Raw genomic sequence first — 17836 nt, 5'->3', positions numbered from 1 at the left:
GCATATGTTATTTGTACTCCAGGATCACAGGAGTCATTAGCTTTTGACACTTTACTTTTGCCCATGGTACTGAGGTGATCACCCATCCTGGCAACCGGCTTCTAGCAGAGAGCTGCTACTGGTTGTTCCCAACTTGGAATCTACGAGCACTACTCACTGATTCTGTAATCTGATGCCCAAATGAGAAAGCTCAAGGCTTGGCATATCTTGATATCTTAAGGGGTGTCAAGACCCAGCAAATGTACAATTCCCTTCAGCACTCAACTAGATCTTATGACCCCACTAATGAGTAGAATGCCTGGTATCACTAACCCATCACATTTGGAAATTGGCATGCAAGCTATCTCTATGCTTACTTAATTAGAGAGAAAAAAAATTCTGCAGATGCTGGAATTCAAAGTAGAGACAAACAGGAGGCTGGAAGAACACAGGAGGCCAGGCAGCATCTGGAGGAAAAGAACAGTCAATGTTTTGGGTATTACTCAGCCCTGAAGAAGGGTAATACCCAAAACAATGGCTACTCCTTTTCTCCAGCTGCTGCCTGGCCTGCTGTGTTCTTCCAGCCTCCTGTTTGCCTACATCAAGTCAATTAACTTCAGTTCTCTCCAGAAGACCTTTGAGGTCTGACTAAAATTTCCTTGCCATTGCCCTGCTTAGTAACGTATCATATTGCAGTTTAGTTGGTGCAATGACTTCTCTTCACTCATGAAAGGTGGAAAATAAATTGATGCAAATCTATCAGAGGATCAATTTACTATACACAACTATAATAAAAACAAACTGTGGGATGCTGGAAATTTGAAGTAAAAGCAAAATGATTTGGAGAAACCCAGCAGGCCTGGGTTTGGAGAGAAAAATGGATTTAATGATTTGACCCAGTATGATTCTTCCTCTGAAATGTTAATTTTGTTTCTCTTTCCACAGATGGTGCCAAGCCTGCTGAGTTTCTCCAGCATGTTTTGTACATAATAAATATACGATACACAGCTGTCCTCATTCCATACTTATACAGGGATGAATTATTCATAATTGCTGCACGATAAACAAACATCCCACCGAAATGTGTAAGTAGTCCACTGTTTCTTTTAAAGAAAACATTTTTTATCGTTTTTACTTTTTCTTCCTCTAGCAAAAAGTGGCCCCCAAAATGGACATATCACGCATGTGTTGATGCCACAGAGGCATTATACACACATCTCCTTTGGAAAATAAGGCGAAGGAAATTTTGTGAATTTTGTTTTGCTATTAGGAAGTTAATCCTTTGTTAATGATTGACAATGTATAAATCTACAAATTACCAGTAAATGTAGAATACAGTTTCTAGAAGAATAGTCAAAAGCAAAATAAAAAGCAAATAAGCAAAAGTAATAAAAAGCCATGCATTTCAATCAGAAGTTACATCTAATGAAAATTCAGTCTCTGTTAATTGGTATGTTGGCTTAAGACACAATTGCTTTGATAGCTGGTCCTAAAAAAAATGTGATCTCTCCAGATCAGCTTAATTTCAATTGTTCATTTTTGGTAATTGACTCCATTTACAAGATACTCTGATCTTAAAGACTTGACCATGGGCTACCAAAAAAGTTCAAGTTTCCTGTACTGCTGTAATTCTGGATTTGATCGGTCTTGCTGAGCATCTGTTGATCACCCTTCGTTGACTAGTCCACCACAGCATTCAGCACTGCACTGTGGAATGGTTGTTCTCTTAAACAGTAATTTTACCGCTCTTACTGTGCTATACTAGTTTACCTCAAGTGAACATTATCTGACACTCATCGGATCTGATCTAACTCTTTTATCTGCACCCTATTATTCATGATGTCAGCCTTTGTAGTGCATATTCTTCCTTTTTTCAAGGATTTTTAGGACCCTTTGGCAACCTGGTGATTATGTAATAGAGCAACTCCTCACTGGAAATACCATAGTATGGCCAGAGTTGGCAATTGGAGAGAGAAAAAGACACGGAGAGCTGCGCTGAAACGTGAAGATTCGCCATATGAATGTTAGAAACATGTGCAGAAAAGCATGTGGAGTAGATTGACTGGTATTCAGTGTTAGAGTTTAAGGAATATTCTTTCAATAATGTCACAGTAACATTACAGTATCAGCTTTGTATATATCTGAATAACGCGTACTGTTGTATTTAGTCTTAATTTGTAATAAACTATACTACAAGGAAGGCCAGTCTCTGATCTTGCCTCTCCTCCATCTATCTATTTTGAACTTAAATTCGTGGATGTGGGCATAAAACCAGTCAACAGAAGACCTTAATCCTCTCTTCTCAAGATCTCTGGAGAATGTGACTTTTGCTGTCAACCCCGTGTTCATGGAATGATTATGTACAAGATGATTTATACATAAAAACTAAAAGAACTGCAGATGCTGTGAATCAGGAACAAAAACAAAGTTGCTGAAAAAGCTCAGCAGGTCTGGCAGCATCAGTGAAGGAAAAAACAGAGTCAATGTTTCAGGTCCGGTGACCTTTCCTCAGAACTGCACTTTCTGCTATCTCTTCCTCAGAACTGGTTGATTTATACATATATACCCAAACTACACAAAGTTTTATTTTGGGGTGGAATAGCACTCAGCAACAGCTTTGAAGAGTTTTTAAATTTAAAAAAAAATTTAAATTGATAAGAATGTGATAAGCACACAGCAATGAAACTAGTAAATGGTTCTGCATTGTTATTTTTGAGTCATTTTAAATTGAGTTAATCCACAGCTGGTGGAGGAAACAGATATAAAAAAAGTTTATATTTTTGTGATAAACTCATTTTCTGATGTTTTGATATGATTGTACCAACTATCCACTTTTCGATAAATCAGGGATTTTTTTTTTAAACATGCTTTTCAATCAATTGGCTCAGAGATATTAGGATAAAGCCCTGGAGCAACTAAGATTTTCACTTGGGTCTCCTACCTGGAGGCAGAGATGCTGCCAATGTGCTACAAGGGCCCCCAGGAAATAACTTTTACTATAAAGAAAGAGAAGTGAAAAATTACATTCTTAACCAATTCACAAGCCAATGGATTGTTATATGGTTTGTGACAATGCAAATGGGTTTCAGCTGATTCTAGAATTGTAACGTTGCTGCAGAAAACTGGCACGACTTTGGGCATTGTGTGTTGTCAGTTTATTGAGACTCTGTTCTGAGGAAGGCTCTTACTGGACTCAAAACATTAACTTTGTTTCTATCTTCACTGATGCTGCCAAAGCTGCTGAGTCTCTCCAGCATTTTCGTTGTTTGTTAGCCTCACTGATGTTAATGAGCCCAGTATATAGAGATCACTAATGTGCACCTGTCATACAGTACGAAGATCTTTCATTTTATGAACAGCAGTGCATATATGGAAAAGTATAGAATGCACGATAAAGTAGGTCAACAGTATGCTGAAAAACTAATCACAGTACACAGCCTCCAAACTGATCCTGGCATGAGAAGTTAATCTGATGCTAATGACTTGTAGTATTATTTACTGCCAGAGTGATTAAGGGCTAATTAAACTGATGAACTAATGGGATTGTGAGAAAAAAGATCCAGTTATTATTTGTCACCACCAATTGTGGTGTTAACTGGGGCTGGCAAGAAATGGAACTTGAAATTGGCTGCAACTTTACCAGAATATCATAAATTTAGAAGGAAAATAAACATTTAAGCATATCACATCTTTTGGACCTCAGGATACTGTAAAGAGCTTTGCAGGCAGTATGTACCTGTGAAATGCAGACTCTTGCAGAAGAAATGCAACAGCTAAGTTGTGCACAAAAAGCTGCAGATTTTGCTTCAACAACATTATGGAAGTTTATTATAAAAGAAACACAGATGAAATGGAATAATCCAAACTACTTACTTATGTTAAACATTAGAAGGTTTTAAACATGCACTAGAAGTAATAACAAAAAAGAAAATTGCTAGCAAAACTCAGCAAGCGTGGCAACATCTGTCGGGAGAAAACAAGACTCAAAACATTAACTGAGATAATAAAATGTGAGGCTGGATGAACACAGCAGGCCAAGCAGCATCTCAGGAGCACAAAAGCTGATGTTTCGGGCCTAGACCCTTCATCAGAGAGGGGGATGGGGAGAGGGAACTGGAATAAATAGGGAGAGAGGGGGAGGCGGACCGAAGATGGAGAGTAAAGAAGATAGGTGGAGAGAGTGTAGGTGGGGAGGTAGGGAGGGGATAGGTCAGTCCAGGGAAGACGGACAGGTCAAGGAGGTGGGATGAGGTTAGTAGGTAGTTGGGGGTGCGGCTTGGGGTGGGAGGAAGGGATTGGTGAAAGGAAGAACCGGTTAGGGAGGCAGAGACAGGTTGGACTGGTTTTGGGATTCAGTGGGTGGGGGGGGAAGAGCTGGGCTGGTTGTGTGGTGCAGTGGGGGGAGGGGACGAACTGGGCTGCTTTAGGGATGCAGTAGGTGAAAGGGGAGATTTTGAAACTGGAAATTCCAGGAGGAATATGAGTTGCTGTTCCTGCAACCTTCGGGTGGCATCATTGTGGCAGTGCAGGAGGCCCATGATGGACATGTCATCTAGAGAATGGGAGGGGGAGTGGAAATGGTTTGCGACTGGGACGTGCAGTTGTTTGTTGCGAACTGAGCGGAGGTGTTCTGCAAAGCGGTCCCCAAGCCTCCGCTTGGTTTCCCCAATGTAGAGGAAGCCGCACCGGGTACAGTGGATGCAGTATACCACATTGGCAGATGTGCAGGTGAACCTCTGCTTAATGTGGAATGTCATCTTGGGGCCTGGGATAGGGGTGAGGGAGGAGGTGTGGGGACAAGTGTAGCATTTCCTGCGGTTGCAGGGGAAGGTGCCGGGTGTGGTGGGGTTGGAGGGCAGTGTGGAGCGAACAAGGGAGTCACGGAGAGAGTGGTCTCTCCGGAAAGCAGACAGGGGAGGGGATGGAAAAATGTCTTGGGTGGTGGGGTCGGATTGTAAATGGCGGAAGTGTCGGAGGATGATGCGTTGTATCCGGAGGTTGGTAGGGTGGTGTGTGAGAACGAGGGGGATCCTCTTAGGGCGGTTGTGGCGGGGGCGGGGTGTGAGGGATGTGTTGCGGGAAATACGGGAGACGCGGTCAAGGGCGTTCTCGATCACTGTGGGGGGAAAGTTGCGGTCCTTGAAGAGCTTGGACATCTGGGATGTGCGGGAGTGGAATGTCTTATCGTGGGAGCAGATGCGGCGGAGGCGGAGGAATTGGGAATAGGGGATGGAATTTATGCAGGAGGGTGGGTGGGAGGAGGTGTATTCTAGGTAGCTGTGGGAGTCAGTGGGCTTGAAATGGACATCAGTTACAAGCTGGTTGCCTGAGATGGAGACTGAGAGGTCCAAGAAGGTGAGGGATGTGCTGGAGATGGCCCAGGTGAACTGAAGGTTGGGATGGAAGGTGTTGGTGAAGTGGATGAACTGTTCGAGCTCCTCTGGGGAGCAAAAGGCGGCGCCGATACAGTCATCAACGTACCGGAGGAAGAGGTGGGGTTTGGGGCCTGTGTAGGAGTCGGAAGAGGGACTGTTCCACGTAACCTACAAAGAGGCAGGCATAGCTGGGGCCCATGCGGGTGCCCACGGCCACCCCCTTAGTCTGTAGGAAGTGGGAGGAGTCAAAAGAGAATTTGTTGAGTGTGAGGACGAGTTCAGCTAGGCGGATGAGAGTGTCCGTGGAGGGGGACTGGTCGGGCCTGCGGGACAGGAAGAAGCGGAGGGCCTTGAGGCCATCTCCATGCGGAATGCAGGTGTACAGGGACTGGACGTCCATGGTGAATATGAGGTGTTGGGGGCCAGGGAATTGGAAGTCCTGGAGGAGGTGGAGGGCGTGGGTGGTGTCACGGACATAGGTGGGGAGTTTCTGGACCAAAGGGGAGAAAATGGAGTCCAGATAGGTGGAGATGAGTTCGGTGGGGCAGGAGCAGGCTGAGACGATGGGTCGACCAGGGCAGGCAGGTTTGTGGATTTTGGGAAGGAGATAGAAACGGGCCGTGCGGGGTTGGGGAACAATGAGGTTGGAGGCTGTGGATGGGAGGTCCCCTGAGGTGATGAGGTCGTGAATGGTGTTGGAGATGATGGTTTGGTGCTCGGGTGTGGGGTCATGATCGAGGAGGCGGTAGGAGGTGGTGTCGGAGAGTTGGCGTCTGGCCTCGGTGATGTAGAGGTCAGTGCGCCATACTACCACTGCGCCACCCTTGTCTGCGGGTTTGATGGTGAGGTTGGGGTTGGAGCGGAGGGAGCGGAGGGCTGCCCGTTCTGCGGGGGAGAGGTTGGAGTGGGTGAGAGGGGTGGAGAGGTTGAGGCGGTATTAACGACTTGACCTGTCCGTCTTCCCTGGACTGACCTATCCCCTCCCTACCTCCCCACCTATACTCTCCTCTCTACCTATCTTGTCTTCTCTCCATCTTCGGTCCGCCTCCCCCTCTCTCCCTATTTATTCCAGTTCCCTCTCCCCATCCCCCTCTCTGATGAAGGGTCTAGGCCCGAAACATCAGCTTTTGTGCTCCTGAGATGCTGCTTGGCCTGCTGTGTTCATCCAGCCTCACATTTTATTATCTTGGAATTCTCCAGCATCTGCAGTTCCCATTTTCTCTCAAAACATTAACTCTTGCTTTCTGCTTTTTGTCAGATCTCCACATGTACAGTTCTTTGCTTTATTTCAGTAAAAGCATAATCCCATTAATTTCAAAACAGTCCTTTAGAAATTTAAAAGACCTTTTTTCAGCAGAGAGCGGTGCGAGCCAGGCAGACGTGAGGTCAGGGCAGAGAGGCAGTTGGGAAGGTAAGTGAGTGCTATTTAAGTACTTACCTAGAAGCCAGCGGGTCCTTTTTGCAGCAGAGAGCTATTTAAGTAGGTGTGTTCTCAGCCCCAGGTCCTACACGGTAGGGCCTCCCTCCCACCCTCCACCTCTAACCTAATTAAGAGTCCACAGACTCACAGCAAACACACAAGGGCTGAGGGAAGTGCTTGGTGGGTAAAGTGCGAGTTTTCGGTGAAGAGGCTCAGTGAGGAGATTACGCCACTGTTGAAGAGGGTGAAGACATGACTGCCAAGCTGATTCAGTGTGCTGCATGCATGATGTGGGAGGTCAGGGACACTGCTGATGTTTCTGGCTCCTATTGCTGTGGTAAGTGTGTACACATTCAGCTTCTGAAGGAGGTTGTTGCAGCACTGATGAAAGAATAGAAGACCTCAGGCTCATCTGAGAGAATGAGAATTTTCTGGACAGGACCTTCAGCAAGGTCACTACACCGAGGATACCTGAAGAGAGAAGGGGGATGTCGATGGCAAAGGAAGACATGAATGAAGTATAAGTGACCCCAGGGGAAGCACCTATTGTAACCAGGCTGACTGTCTTGGAAACTGCCGAGACAGACGACACTGCCAGTCCGAGGGGTGGACAGGTCTGCGAGTCAAAAATTGCTGTAGAGGCAGAGCCGAGAAGTCAGATAGCACGGAGAGCTGTGGTAATAGAGGACTCCATTGTGAGAGGGACTGACAGGGGTTTCTGTGGCAACAGGCGAGATTTGAGGATGGTGTGTTGTCTTCCTGGTGCCAGGATCCAGGACGTCACTGATAGAGTGCAGGGAATCCTCAAGGGTGAAGGTGAAGACCCAGAGGTGGTGGTGCATGTCGGCACTAATGACGTCGGGAAGAAAAGGAGGAGCATTCTACAGCGGGACTTCAGAGAACTCGGAAGAAGGCTGAAAAGCAGGACTTCCAGGGTGGTTAGCTCTGGTTTGCTTCCAGTTCCTCGGGCTGGAGAGGGCAGGAACAGAGAGATAATGGACCTGAACGTGTGGCTGAGGGACTGGTGTCGGAAGCAAGGATTTAAATTTTTGGATCACTGGGGTATGTTTTGGGGTAAGAATTAATTTGTACAGGAGGGACGGTTTGCATCTTAATAATCGGGGTCCAGCTTTCTGGCAGGCAAGTTTGCCACTGCAACACAGGTGTGTTTAAACTAAGTAATGGGGGGAGGGGCAAAACTGGAAATTTAAGAATCAAGTTAAAGGGAAAGTGAGAATAAGAGAGGTTAACAGAATCAACAGAGCAGAAAACTCAAGAAGAGATCGTACAGTATGGCCAAGTGAAATAAGGATTGATAGGAAGGGTGAAGGGAGAAAATTAAAAATATTATATATGAATGCACGAAGCATAAGAAATAAGGCGGATGAGCTTGAGGCTCAGTTGGAAGTTGGCAAGTATGATGTTGTGGGGATAACTGAGACGTGGCTTCAAGTGGACAGGGCCTGGGAAATGAATATTCAAGGCTATACGTGCTATCGAAAGGACAGTCTGGTGGGCAGAGAGGATGGGGTGGCCCTGTTGGTGAGGAATGATATTCAGTCCCTTGCGAGGGGGGACATAGAGTCAGGAGATGTAGAGTCAGTATGGATAGATCTGAGAAATTCTAAGGGTAGAAAGGCCCTAATGGGAGTAATCTACAGGCCCCCAAACAGTAGTCAGGAGGTAGGGTGCAGGTTGAATCAAGAGTTGAAATTGGCCTGTCACAAAGGTATCACTACAGTTGTTATGGGAGATTTCAACATGCGGGGAGACTGGGAGAATCAGGATGGTACTGGACCCCAAGAAAGGGAGTTTGTAGAGTGCCTCCGAGATAGATTCTTAGAACAGCTTGTACTGGAACCTACCAGGGAGGAGGCAATTCTGGATCTGGTGTTGTGCAATGAACCAGATTTGATCAGGGACCTCAAAGTAAAGGAGCCATTAGGAGGTAGTGACCATAATCTGATAAGTTTTAATCTGCAGTTTGAGATGGAGAAGGGAGAATCGGATGTGTCAGTATTGCAGTTGCATAAAGGGAGCTACGGAGCTATGAGGGAGGAGCTGGCCAAAGTTCAATGGTACAATACCCCAGCAGGGATGGCAGTGGAACAACAATGGCAGGTATTTCTGGATATAATGCAGAAAGTGCAGGATCAGTTCATACCAAAGAGGAAGAAAGATCCTAAGGGGAGACGGGGGCAGCCGTGGCTGACGAGGGAAGTCAAGGACTGTATAAAAATAAAAGAGATGAAGTATAACATAGCAAAGATGAGTGGGAAGCCAGAGGACTGGGAAGCTTTTAAAGAACAACAGCGGATAACTAAAAAGGCAATACACAGAGAAAAAATGAGCTATGAAGGAAAACTGGCCAAAAATGTAAAGGAGGATAGTAAAAGTTTTTTTAGGTATGTGAAAAGAAAAAAAATGTTTACGACTAAAATTGGGCCCTTGAAGTCAGAAACGGGTGAATTTATTACGGGGAACAAGGAAATGGCCGATGAGTTGAATAGGTACTTTGGATCTGTCTTCACGAGGGAAGACACAAGCAATCTCCCAGATGCAGTAGTGGCTGAAGGACCGAGGGTAATGGACGAACTGAAGGGTATTTATATTAGGCAGGAAATGGTGTTGGATAGACTGTTAGGTCTGAAGGCTGATAAGTCCCCGGGACCCGATGGTCTGCATCCCAGGGTACTTAAGGAGGTGGCTCTTGAAATTGTGGACGCGTTGGTAATTATTTTCCAAGGTTCTATAGATTCAGGATCAGTTCCTGTGGATTGGAGGATGGCAAATGTTGTCCCACATTTCTAGAAAGGAGGGAGAGAGAAAACAGGAAATTACAGACCGGTTAGCCTGACATCAGTGGTGGGAAAGATGCTGGAGTCAATGATAAAAGATGAAATTACGACTCATTTGGATAGCAGTAACAGAATAGGTCAGAGTCAGCATGGATTTACGAAGGGGAAATCGTGCTTGACTAATCTTCTGGAATTTTTTGAGGATGTATCTACGAAGATGGATAAGGGAGAGCCAGTGGATGTAGTGTACCTGGACTTTCAGAAAGCCTTTGATAAAGTCCCGTATAGGAGATTGGTGAACAGAATTAGGGCACATGGTATTGGGGGCAAAATACTGAGTTGGATTGAAAATTGGCTGGCTGACAGGAAGCAAAGAATAGTGATAAACGGGTCCCTTTCGGAATGGCAGGCAGTGACCAGTAGGGTACCACAATGTTCGGTGCTGGGACCGCAGCTGTTTACAATATATATTAATGATATAGACAAAGGCATTAAAAGTAATATTAGCAAATTTGCCAATGACACAAAGTTGGGTGGCAGTGTGAAATGTGAGGAGGATGTTATTAGAATACAGGGTAACTTGGACAGGCTAGGTGAGTGGACGGATGCATGGCAGATGCTGTTTAATGTGGATAAATGTGTGGTTATACACTTTGGTGGCAAGAACAGGAAGGCAGATTACTATCTCAATGGAGTCAAGTTAGGTAAAGGGGAAGCAAAATGAGGTCTACGTGTTCTTGTACATCAGTCAATGAAAGCAAGCATACAGGTACAGCAGGTAGTGAAGAAAGCTAATAGCATGCTGGCCTTCATCACAAGAGGAATTGTGTATAGGAGCAAAGAGGTCCTTCTGCAGCTGTACAAGGCCCTGGTGAGACCGCACCTGGAGTATTGTGTGCAGTTTTGGTCTCCCAATTTCAGGAAGGACATTCTTGCTATTGAGGGAGTGCAGCGTAGGTTCACAAGGTCAATTCCCGGGATGGCGGGACTATCATATGTTGAAAGATTGGAAAAACTGGGCTTGTATACTCTTGAGTTTAGAAGGATGAGAGGGGATCTGATTGAGACGTATAAGATTATTAAGGAATTGGACACTGTGGAGGCAGGAAGCATGTTTCCGCTGATGGGTGAGTCCAGAACCAGAGGACACAGTTTAAAAATAAGGGGTCGGCCATTTAGAACAGAGTTGAGGAAAAACCTCTTCACCCAGAGAATAGTGGATATATGGAATGCTCTGCCCCAGAAGGCAGTGGAGGCCAACTCTCTGGATGCTTTCAAGAAAGAGATAGACAGAGGTATTAAAGATAGTGGAATCAAGGGTTATGGGGATCAGGCAGGAACAGGATACTGATTGTGGATGATCAGCCATGATCATAAAGAATGGTGGTGCTGGCTCAAAGGGTCGAATGGCCTACTCCAGCACCTATTGTCTATTGTCTATTATCTAAAACACCACTCATATAATACTCACGTCAGAATCCCTGTATCTAACATCTCTATAGTTTTACATTACTTGTGTCTTCAACTTTTACGCTGGAATGACAGATAGTTTCTTGCTGCAGCTACAATATACCTCAGCTTAAATAAGATTTTCTGGGTTTTTTTTAATCCAAACAGTCCTCCTCCAGGAGTAAAACTAATTCTTCTCTCCAAGGTAATCTGATTTACTATACCTATCATTTCCTTCTCAAGAGCACTGCTCTATACAACAATTCTGTTCCAAGTGCTTCCCAGCACTCAAAGTCTAAAGCGATACAAAGTTTTCCTCTCCCAGCTAAGGATGTTTCTCTTATGCTTAAAAAGTCCGCACCTCATCTTCTAAACTGGAGCTTGTTTAGTTTGGTTGTAAAACTCTACTAGGATACACAAGGAACCATTAACTCTAAGGCTAAGTCTCAAAACAATTCCAAAAAAGAAATCACCAAGGTCACAGAAATTCTCACACATTAATTATTATCTTCAAACTCACTGAATAACCCACCAGTAACTAATAAAAGCAGAATTCAAAGTTTACAGCAACTAACATTAAAGAACAGAGCCTGAAAAATCCCACAGTTGACACCCCAGAGGACATGAGTAAAGCTCCCTGCACTTTGTTGAATAGCACCATGGGCCGTTTTGCCAGTTGAGAGGGCAAATTTAATGCGTCTTTGAAAAAGGACACCTTCAGCACTCCCTGGGGATTTCACTGAAGTGCCAGTCTCAATTAGGTTCTGGCAAACAAAATAAACCAAGAGTTCTCTAAGCCAGAGGCAACAATCCCTGCCAATATGCCATGACATGCCATGTAGAATTGAACCAGGTAAAAAGTGTTCTCCAAACAAAATCTCAATGAGCTGTCCTTTTCCATGTTTACTGCACAGGACAGGTACAGGTAGTGGCAAATTTCTTTTTTTCAAATAATGCAGCCTAACTTACTTGGGTGTAAATTTCATCACTGTTAGAAGAAAAAGCTCATTACTATTAAAGGCTCTGAAAGTCTCACAGGAAAAATGCACACTTCATCATTCATATATGGTTATATCATCTTTTTCTTTACTATATTGAACACAAATCACACTTCCAGCAGAAATCTGACTTCAGCTCATATACTCATAGACTTTTGGGATTATTTGACAGTAGATAGCACAAAAAAGGAGGGTGTTCTTCAGCAACAAGTTTGAAATATTTTCACAGATACATATAATGAGCACATTGGTGCTATTTTTGCCATGTGTTCAGCTCATTGGAAGTGATCTTGTTATTGCAAGAATATACTCTATTCAAAAAAAACTGTATGTACATACAAAGACCCCAAAACATTTCTGTGCATTCTTTGCACAGAAAAAGAAAACAAACAACACTGTGGAAATTGACATTCCTCAGAGCTTTCCTGCAAGTTGCAAAACATAGGTATTTTCTAATCATGCAGGAAACTCTTTACATTCATTTTGAGGCAGTTGGGGGGTTTGAGAACTTAACAAATCTATAGGATAGGCTGAAGGACTAAAGTTGATGATTATATTCGATTGCTGCATGACCTTGAATGAGTCCTGTGAATATTCTTTTATGTACCAATGACAGCATAATCAGTTGTTTTTCTGTACTTTCTGTATGTTACACATTGAAAGAGAGAATTTTGTTCCAAGTCATTGGACATCACCTCGAACCAGGATTGCAAACAGTGCCAGATCAGCTGTCGGTTGCTGACAGGTAGATGGGCACAGGGCTTATTGCTTTCTTTTCCCTCCTTTTTCATTTTTTTTATTACTTAATAGATGTTCCTATTTCAGTCTTCTTTTTCTTTTCGTTTATTTTTAATTGCTTAATCAATGTTCATGTTTAAGCCTATTGCTGTATTTAACCAAATCCAAAAGGATCATGTGGATACACTTTGCGGTCCAAGACATTTTTGGCAATGAGGATAAGCTTCAGGAAAATGTTTATGTTCAAGAGAAGGAAAAAGCAATCTGTTGCTCGGGAGAACTTCTGTATTCCAAGGTGGAATGAGGCAGATTCTGGTTTTGGGTCTGTAGCTAATATGTTGGCACAAGTAGGACCCCTGAAAGAACGGGAGATAGTTATAATTGGAAAAAGGGAGAACCAGAGGACAGGTTTCTGCAAGGTGCAAGCGCACTGAACCTTGTAGAAATGTTAACACTTTGTGGTCTTGTTTGTTTGTTTGTTGGTTGTCAAATATTGCCTTATACAGTTGGTGTGCTTTTAATCCCTGGAGCTTGAGATTTGGAGATATTTTTAAATTAATTTGTATTTTGGGAATGTACTGTGATTTGAAAGTGTGGGGTGTGCCCATATAAGTGTGGAACATGTAGGGTTAACATAATGTCATTTTAGGAAACCATCAGTGGTTATGTAAAGTAAAAATCTGTGGCAAAATGCTGATTCAAAAATTTGGTTCATAAAGCTTCATAAAAATTAACCTGTTGGAATTGGCTCCATGTTTTGTTTGAATTGGATAACTTTTAATTCCAGAAATTACTATGTTTAGAATTTCATTTTCTGGCCAGAGTGATCTTCCAAATACAGTTTTAACACATAAGTGAATCTTTAATTCTGGATGATAAGATTGATTCATCAGAAGAGTATGTTGGTGCAAAACTCCTCACAGGAGGAGGTGAGACAGATGACATAATTACTTGCAGACGTTTACGCTCTACCCTCTTTTTGAATATGTCGTAGATTAATAATAATTAACCCAACCGGCAAGATGTGGAATGGATGGTGCTTGTTTGCTTTTTCAGAAATTGGAGACAGTGAATGTCAAACTGTTTTCAGACTTTCAACATTACAACACAGTGAACGGATGAGACACTCGCAACCCATCAAGCCATCCATCAATAGCATATTTCAGTGTTGAGGAAGTACTATGGAAACATCAAACACATTGAGTTTCAGGAATCTCGGAACCACTGAGCCTGGGTACACGTAAGCATATCATGAAAAAAATTACATTAAGAATCATATGCCCTGGTATTCCAATATATTTAAACAGAATAGTTTCCTGAAAATTTAAAGGATCTGGGTAATGCTAAAGTGCATGCACACAGCCTCAGTGGTTTCAAGAAATATAACTCATTAGTGATTTTGAGGGAGTAAAGAGAATACTAAATTTGACTAAATTGATATAGACATGCATCAAGTATTTAGAATGAGTTATCAAGTAACTTAAATTAAACAAAACTATGTCATCTGAGAGAAAGAAGGAACAAAGTATATTGTACTTGAAACAAACAGAAAATGTTTGACTTCTGTTTTAATATAAGATTTTGTTCCATGGAATATAAATCTCTACAAAACTTTGGAATTAAAAATGGTGGTAGTAATTAAGTTGCTAAATTGGATGAGATGGAGGAATTAAGGGTGGAGGTTGTGGCAGAAAACAAAAAATTAGAACAATGGGTTAAAATGGCAATTGAGGTTAAAATGCTTTTTAGTGAAAAGCAAGTTTTGATTAGAACACCGAGCTGATAGCTTTCCATTGGTCATGTTTGTGTCCTTGTCTTAGAAGGATTGTAATGGTGATCAAGCCACTACCCAAGTCATCAGGAACATGCGTGGCAAGATAAATAGAACTTCATAGATGATTTCATAAGATCATGTGGGAGTCAAGAATGTGTGACATGGTCTTTGGATACCGATGAAAGTGTGCAAAAGCGAATGTTACCTTGGAAACCACAAACATGGTACGGTAAGCAAACATGTGCTGAAGAATGGGTCCCAGACATGTACACTCACTTGATGGAAGGATTAATGTGGCCTTGAAGAGCACAAAGATTATAGTTTAAACAATAAGACAGTGACACAAAATCCATAGAAGAATTGACCTTAAAACATGGAAGCAGTGTTAGTGAAAGGGATGTAAAAAGAATTACAATGAAAATAAAATGAGTGCTTAGATATTATGTCAAAATGTTACAGAAATGAAAGAATACAGACTTTGAGTGGAGTAATAGCGCAAGAGTGAAAGGCCCCATCCGATGACGTACCAATACCCCATCTTGAGAGCCTGCATGTACTCCAGTGTTTATACCAGTTGGTGAAATTATAATGTGTTATGACAGATAGTGTATGAGAAAGAAGGCTGAGCTAAGACTCAGGTGGTGTAGGAGTCTGTGGTAAGGGAAACCTAGGAAAAAATAAATGGCAGGAAGCATAAGCTGATGGTAAAGTCTACTGAATGTCAGAGCTGTATTGCTTGATATCATGAATATTGTCACTCAAAGGGGAACTTCATACGGAGGTAGCTACCACTCAATGACACAATCATTCATACAATTGGCAAGGAAAGAAACACATTAAAGAAATATTCCCAAGATGGATGCAGAAGAAGAGAGCTGGAGAAATTCTGACTTGATATATGGTGTAATTTTACTGTGATTGCGTGAGGTGTTCTGTGGATAGAGAACTGGAGGACAAAAAGAAATGCAAGTTAAGAAACCTGAATCTGGAACATGCTGAATTTTGGAAAAAATTATGTAAGTAGTAATTATGTAAATTATGTAAATTTCGGGGCAGCACGGTGGCTCAATGGTTAGCACTGCAGCCTCACAGCGCCAGGGACGCGGGTTCGATTCCAGCCTCGGGCGACTGTCTGTGTGGAGTTTGCACATTTTCCCCGTGTCTGCATGGGTTTCCTCCAGGTACTCCGGTTTCTTCCCACAGTCCAAAGATGTGCAGGCTAGGTGGATTGGCCATGCTAAATTGCCCAAGGTTCAGTGGTGTGCTGGTTATCAGGAGGTTGGTATGGGTGGGATGCTTCAAGGGGTGGTGTGGACTCGTTGGGCCGAAGGGCCTGTTTCCACACTATAGGGAATCTAATCTAATCTAATCTAGATTAACTAAAAAATGCAAATGATATTCTAGTTGCCTCAATCAGGTGGTATTAGCAGAAATGGAAGAAAATAGTTACTGTTGAAGGGATAAGACAAGTCTGAGGACTGCTTAATCACTGCAGCAACTTTGTTGAATATTACAGCAAACAAGCTGGAGTCTTGCAAAGCCTTATGAAAGGGATGGTGGGCTCTGAGAAAATTGAATGGGGACCTGAGCAAGAGAATAGCCTTTGTCAAAATCAAACAGACACTGGTCTCTGCACCAGCGCTAGGACTCCCTGACTGAAAAAGCCTTAGCGAGTTTTGAGAAGATTTGTAGCTCAGTTTGAGGTTCTGGATGTGAGTTTGCTCGCTGAGCTGGAAGGTTAGTTTTCAGACGTTTCGTCACCATTCCAGGTAACATCATCAGTGAGTCTCTGATGAAGCGCTGGTGTTATGTCCCGCTTTCTATTTATCAGTTTATGTTTTCTTGGGTTGGTGATGTCATTTCCTGCATTGGTGATGTCATTTTCTGTTCTTTTTCTCAGAAGATGGTAGATTGGCTCCAAATCAATGTGTTTGTTGATGGAGTTCCGGTTGGAATGCCATGCTTCTAGGAATTCTCGTGCGTGTCTCTGCTTGGCTTGTCCTAGGATGGATGTGTTGTCCCAATCAAGGTGGTGTCCTTCCTCATCTATATGTAAGGATACTAGTGATAGTGGGTCATGTTGTTTTGTGGCTAGTTGACGTTCATGTATCCTGGTGGCTAGCTTTCTGCCTGTTTGTCCAATGTAGTGTTTGTCACAGCTCTCGCAAGGTATTTTGTACGGGTACCCAATGAACACAGACCGCCAACTTCTCAGCAACAGACCCAAACAAACAGACAAAACGGGCCCAGAAACCATAGTCACTCTCCCCTACATCAAAAACATTTCCGAAATGACTGCCAGACTACTTGGACCTCTTGGCATCAGCCAACGCACTAAAACAGCAGCTAATAACATTAAAAGACCCTGTACAGACAACAAGCAAAATGAACGTCATCTACAAAATACCTTGCAAGAACTGTGACAAACACTACATTGGACAAACAGGCAGAAATCTAGCCACCAGGATACATGAACATCAACTAGCCACAAAACAACATGACCCACTATCACTAGTATCCTTACATACAGATGAGGAAGGACACCACTTTGATTGGGACAATACATCCATCCTAGGACAAGCCAAACAGAGACACGCACGAGAATTCCTAGAAGCATGGCATTCCAACCGGAACTCCATCAACAAACACGTTGATTTGGAGCCAATCTACCATCTTCTGAGAAAAAGAACAGGAAATGGCATCACCAACACAGGAAATGACATCACCAACCCAAGGAAACCTGAACAGATAAATAGAAAGCAGGACATAACACCAGTATTTCACTGGAGGCTCACCGTTGATGTTACCTAGAATGGTGACGAAACATCTGGGAACAAACCTTCAAGATCAGTGAACCAACTTACATCTGGAACAAAATAAAGAACCGCTCTCTTGTGGACTGAGAGGAGGAGAGTGCTGTCTTGGAGGTGAAAGGAGGACGTCGGGTTGGCTGTGCACCCTTGCGACCAGTGGATCTTAATGCTGGCTTCGGCCTAATGCTGGTTCAGGGGAGCAGCCAACCCGCAACGATGGCTGCGGCAAGTGCTCGTGCCCCAGGTCAGGGGGTCCGGAACACCCTCCGTGTTTCTGTAAAGAAGGTGGATGAAGGTGCACCTGTGGACCGCACCTTCTTCGTGAAGAGGGTCCTGTTGGACTGTTGAGGGTTCGCTGCTGCGGACATTTACTGCCTGCAGGATTTCCCCGGAGGAGGTTTTTACGATGTGACCTTCAGGAGTGCCAAGCTTTGCGAGCGCTTCCTGGAGGTTTTCAAGGAGAAAGGAGGTGAGTCCCCCTCTCTGTATTGA

This window comes from Stegostoma tigrinum, chromosome 5 (genome assembly GCF_030684315.1).
Source record: "Stegostoma tigrinum isolate sSteTig4 chromosome 5, sSteTig4.hap1, whole genome shotgun sequence".
Lineage (NCBI taxonomy): Eukaryota > Metazoa > Chordata > Chondrichthyes > Orectolobiformes > Stegostomatidae > Stegostoma > Stegostoma tigrinum.
This window is presented reverse-complemented; position numbering follows the sequence as displayed.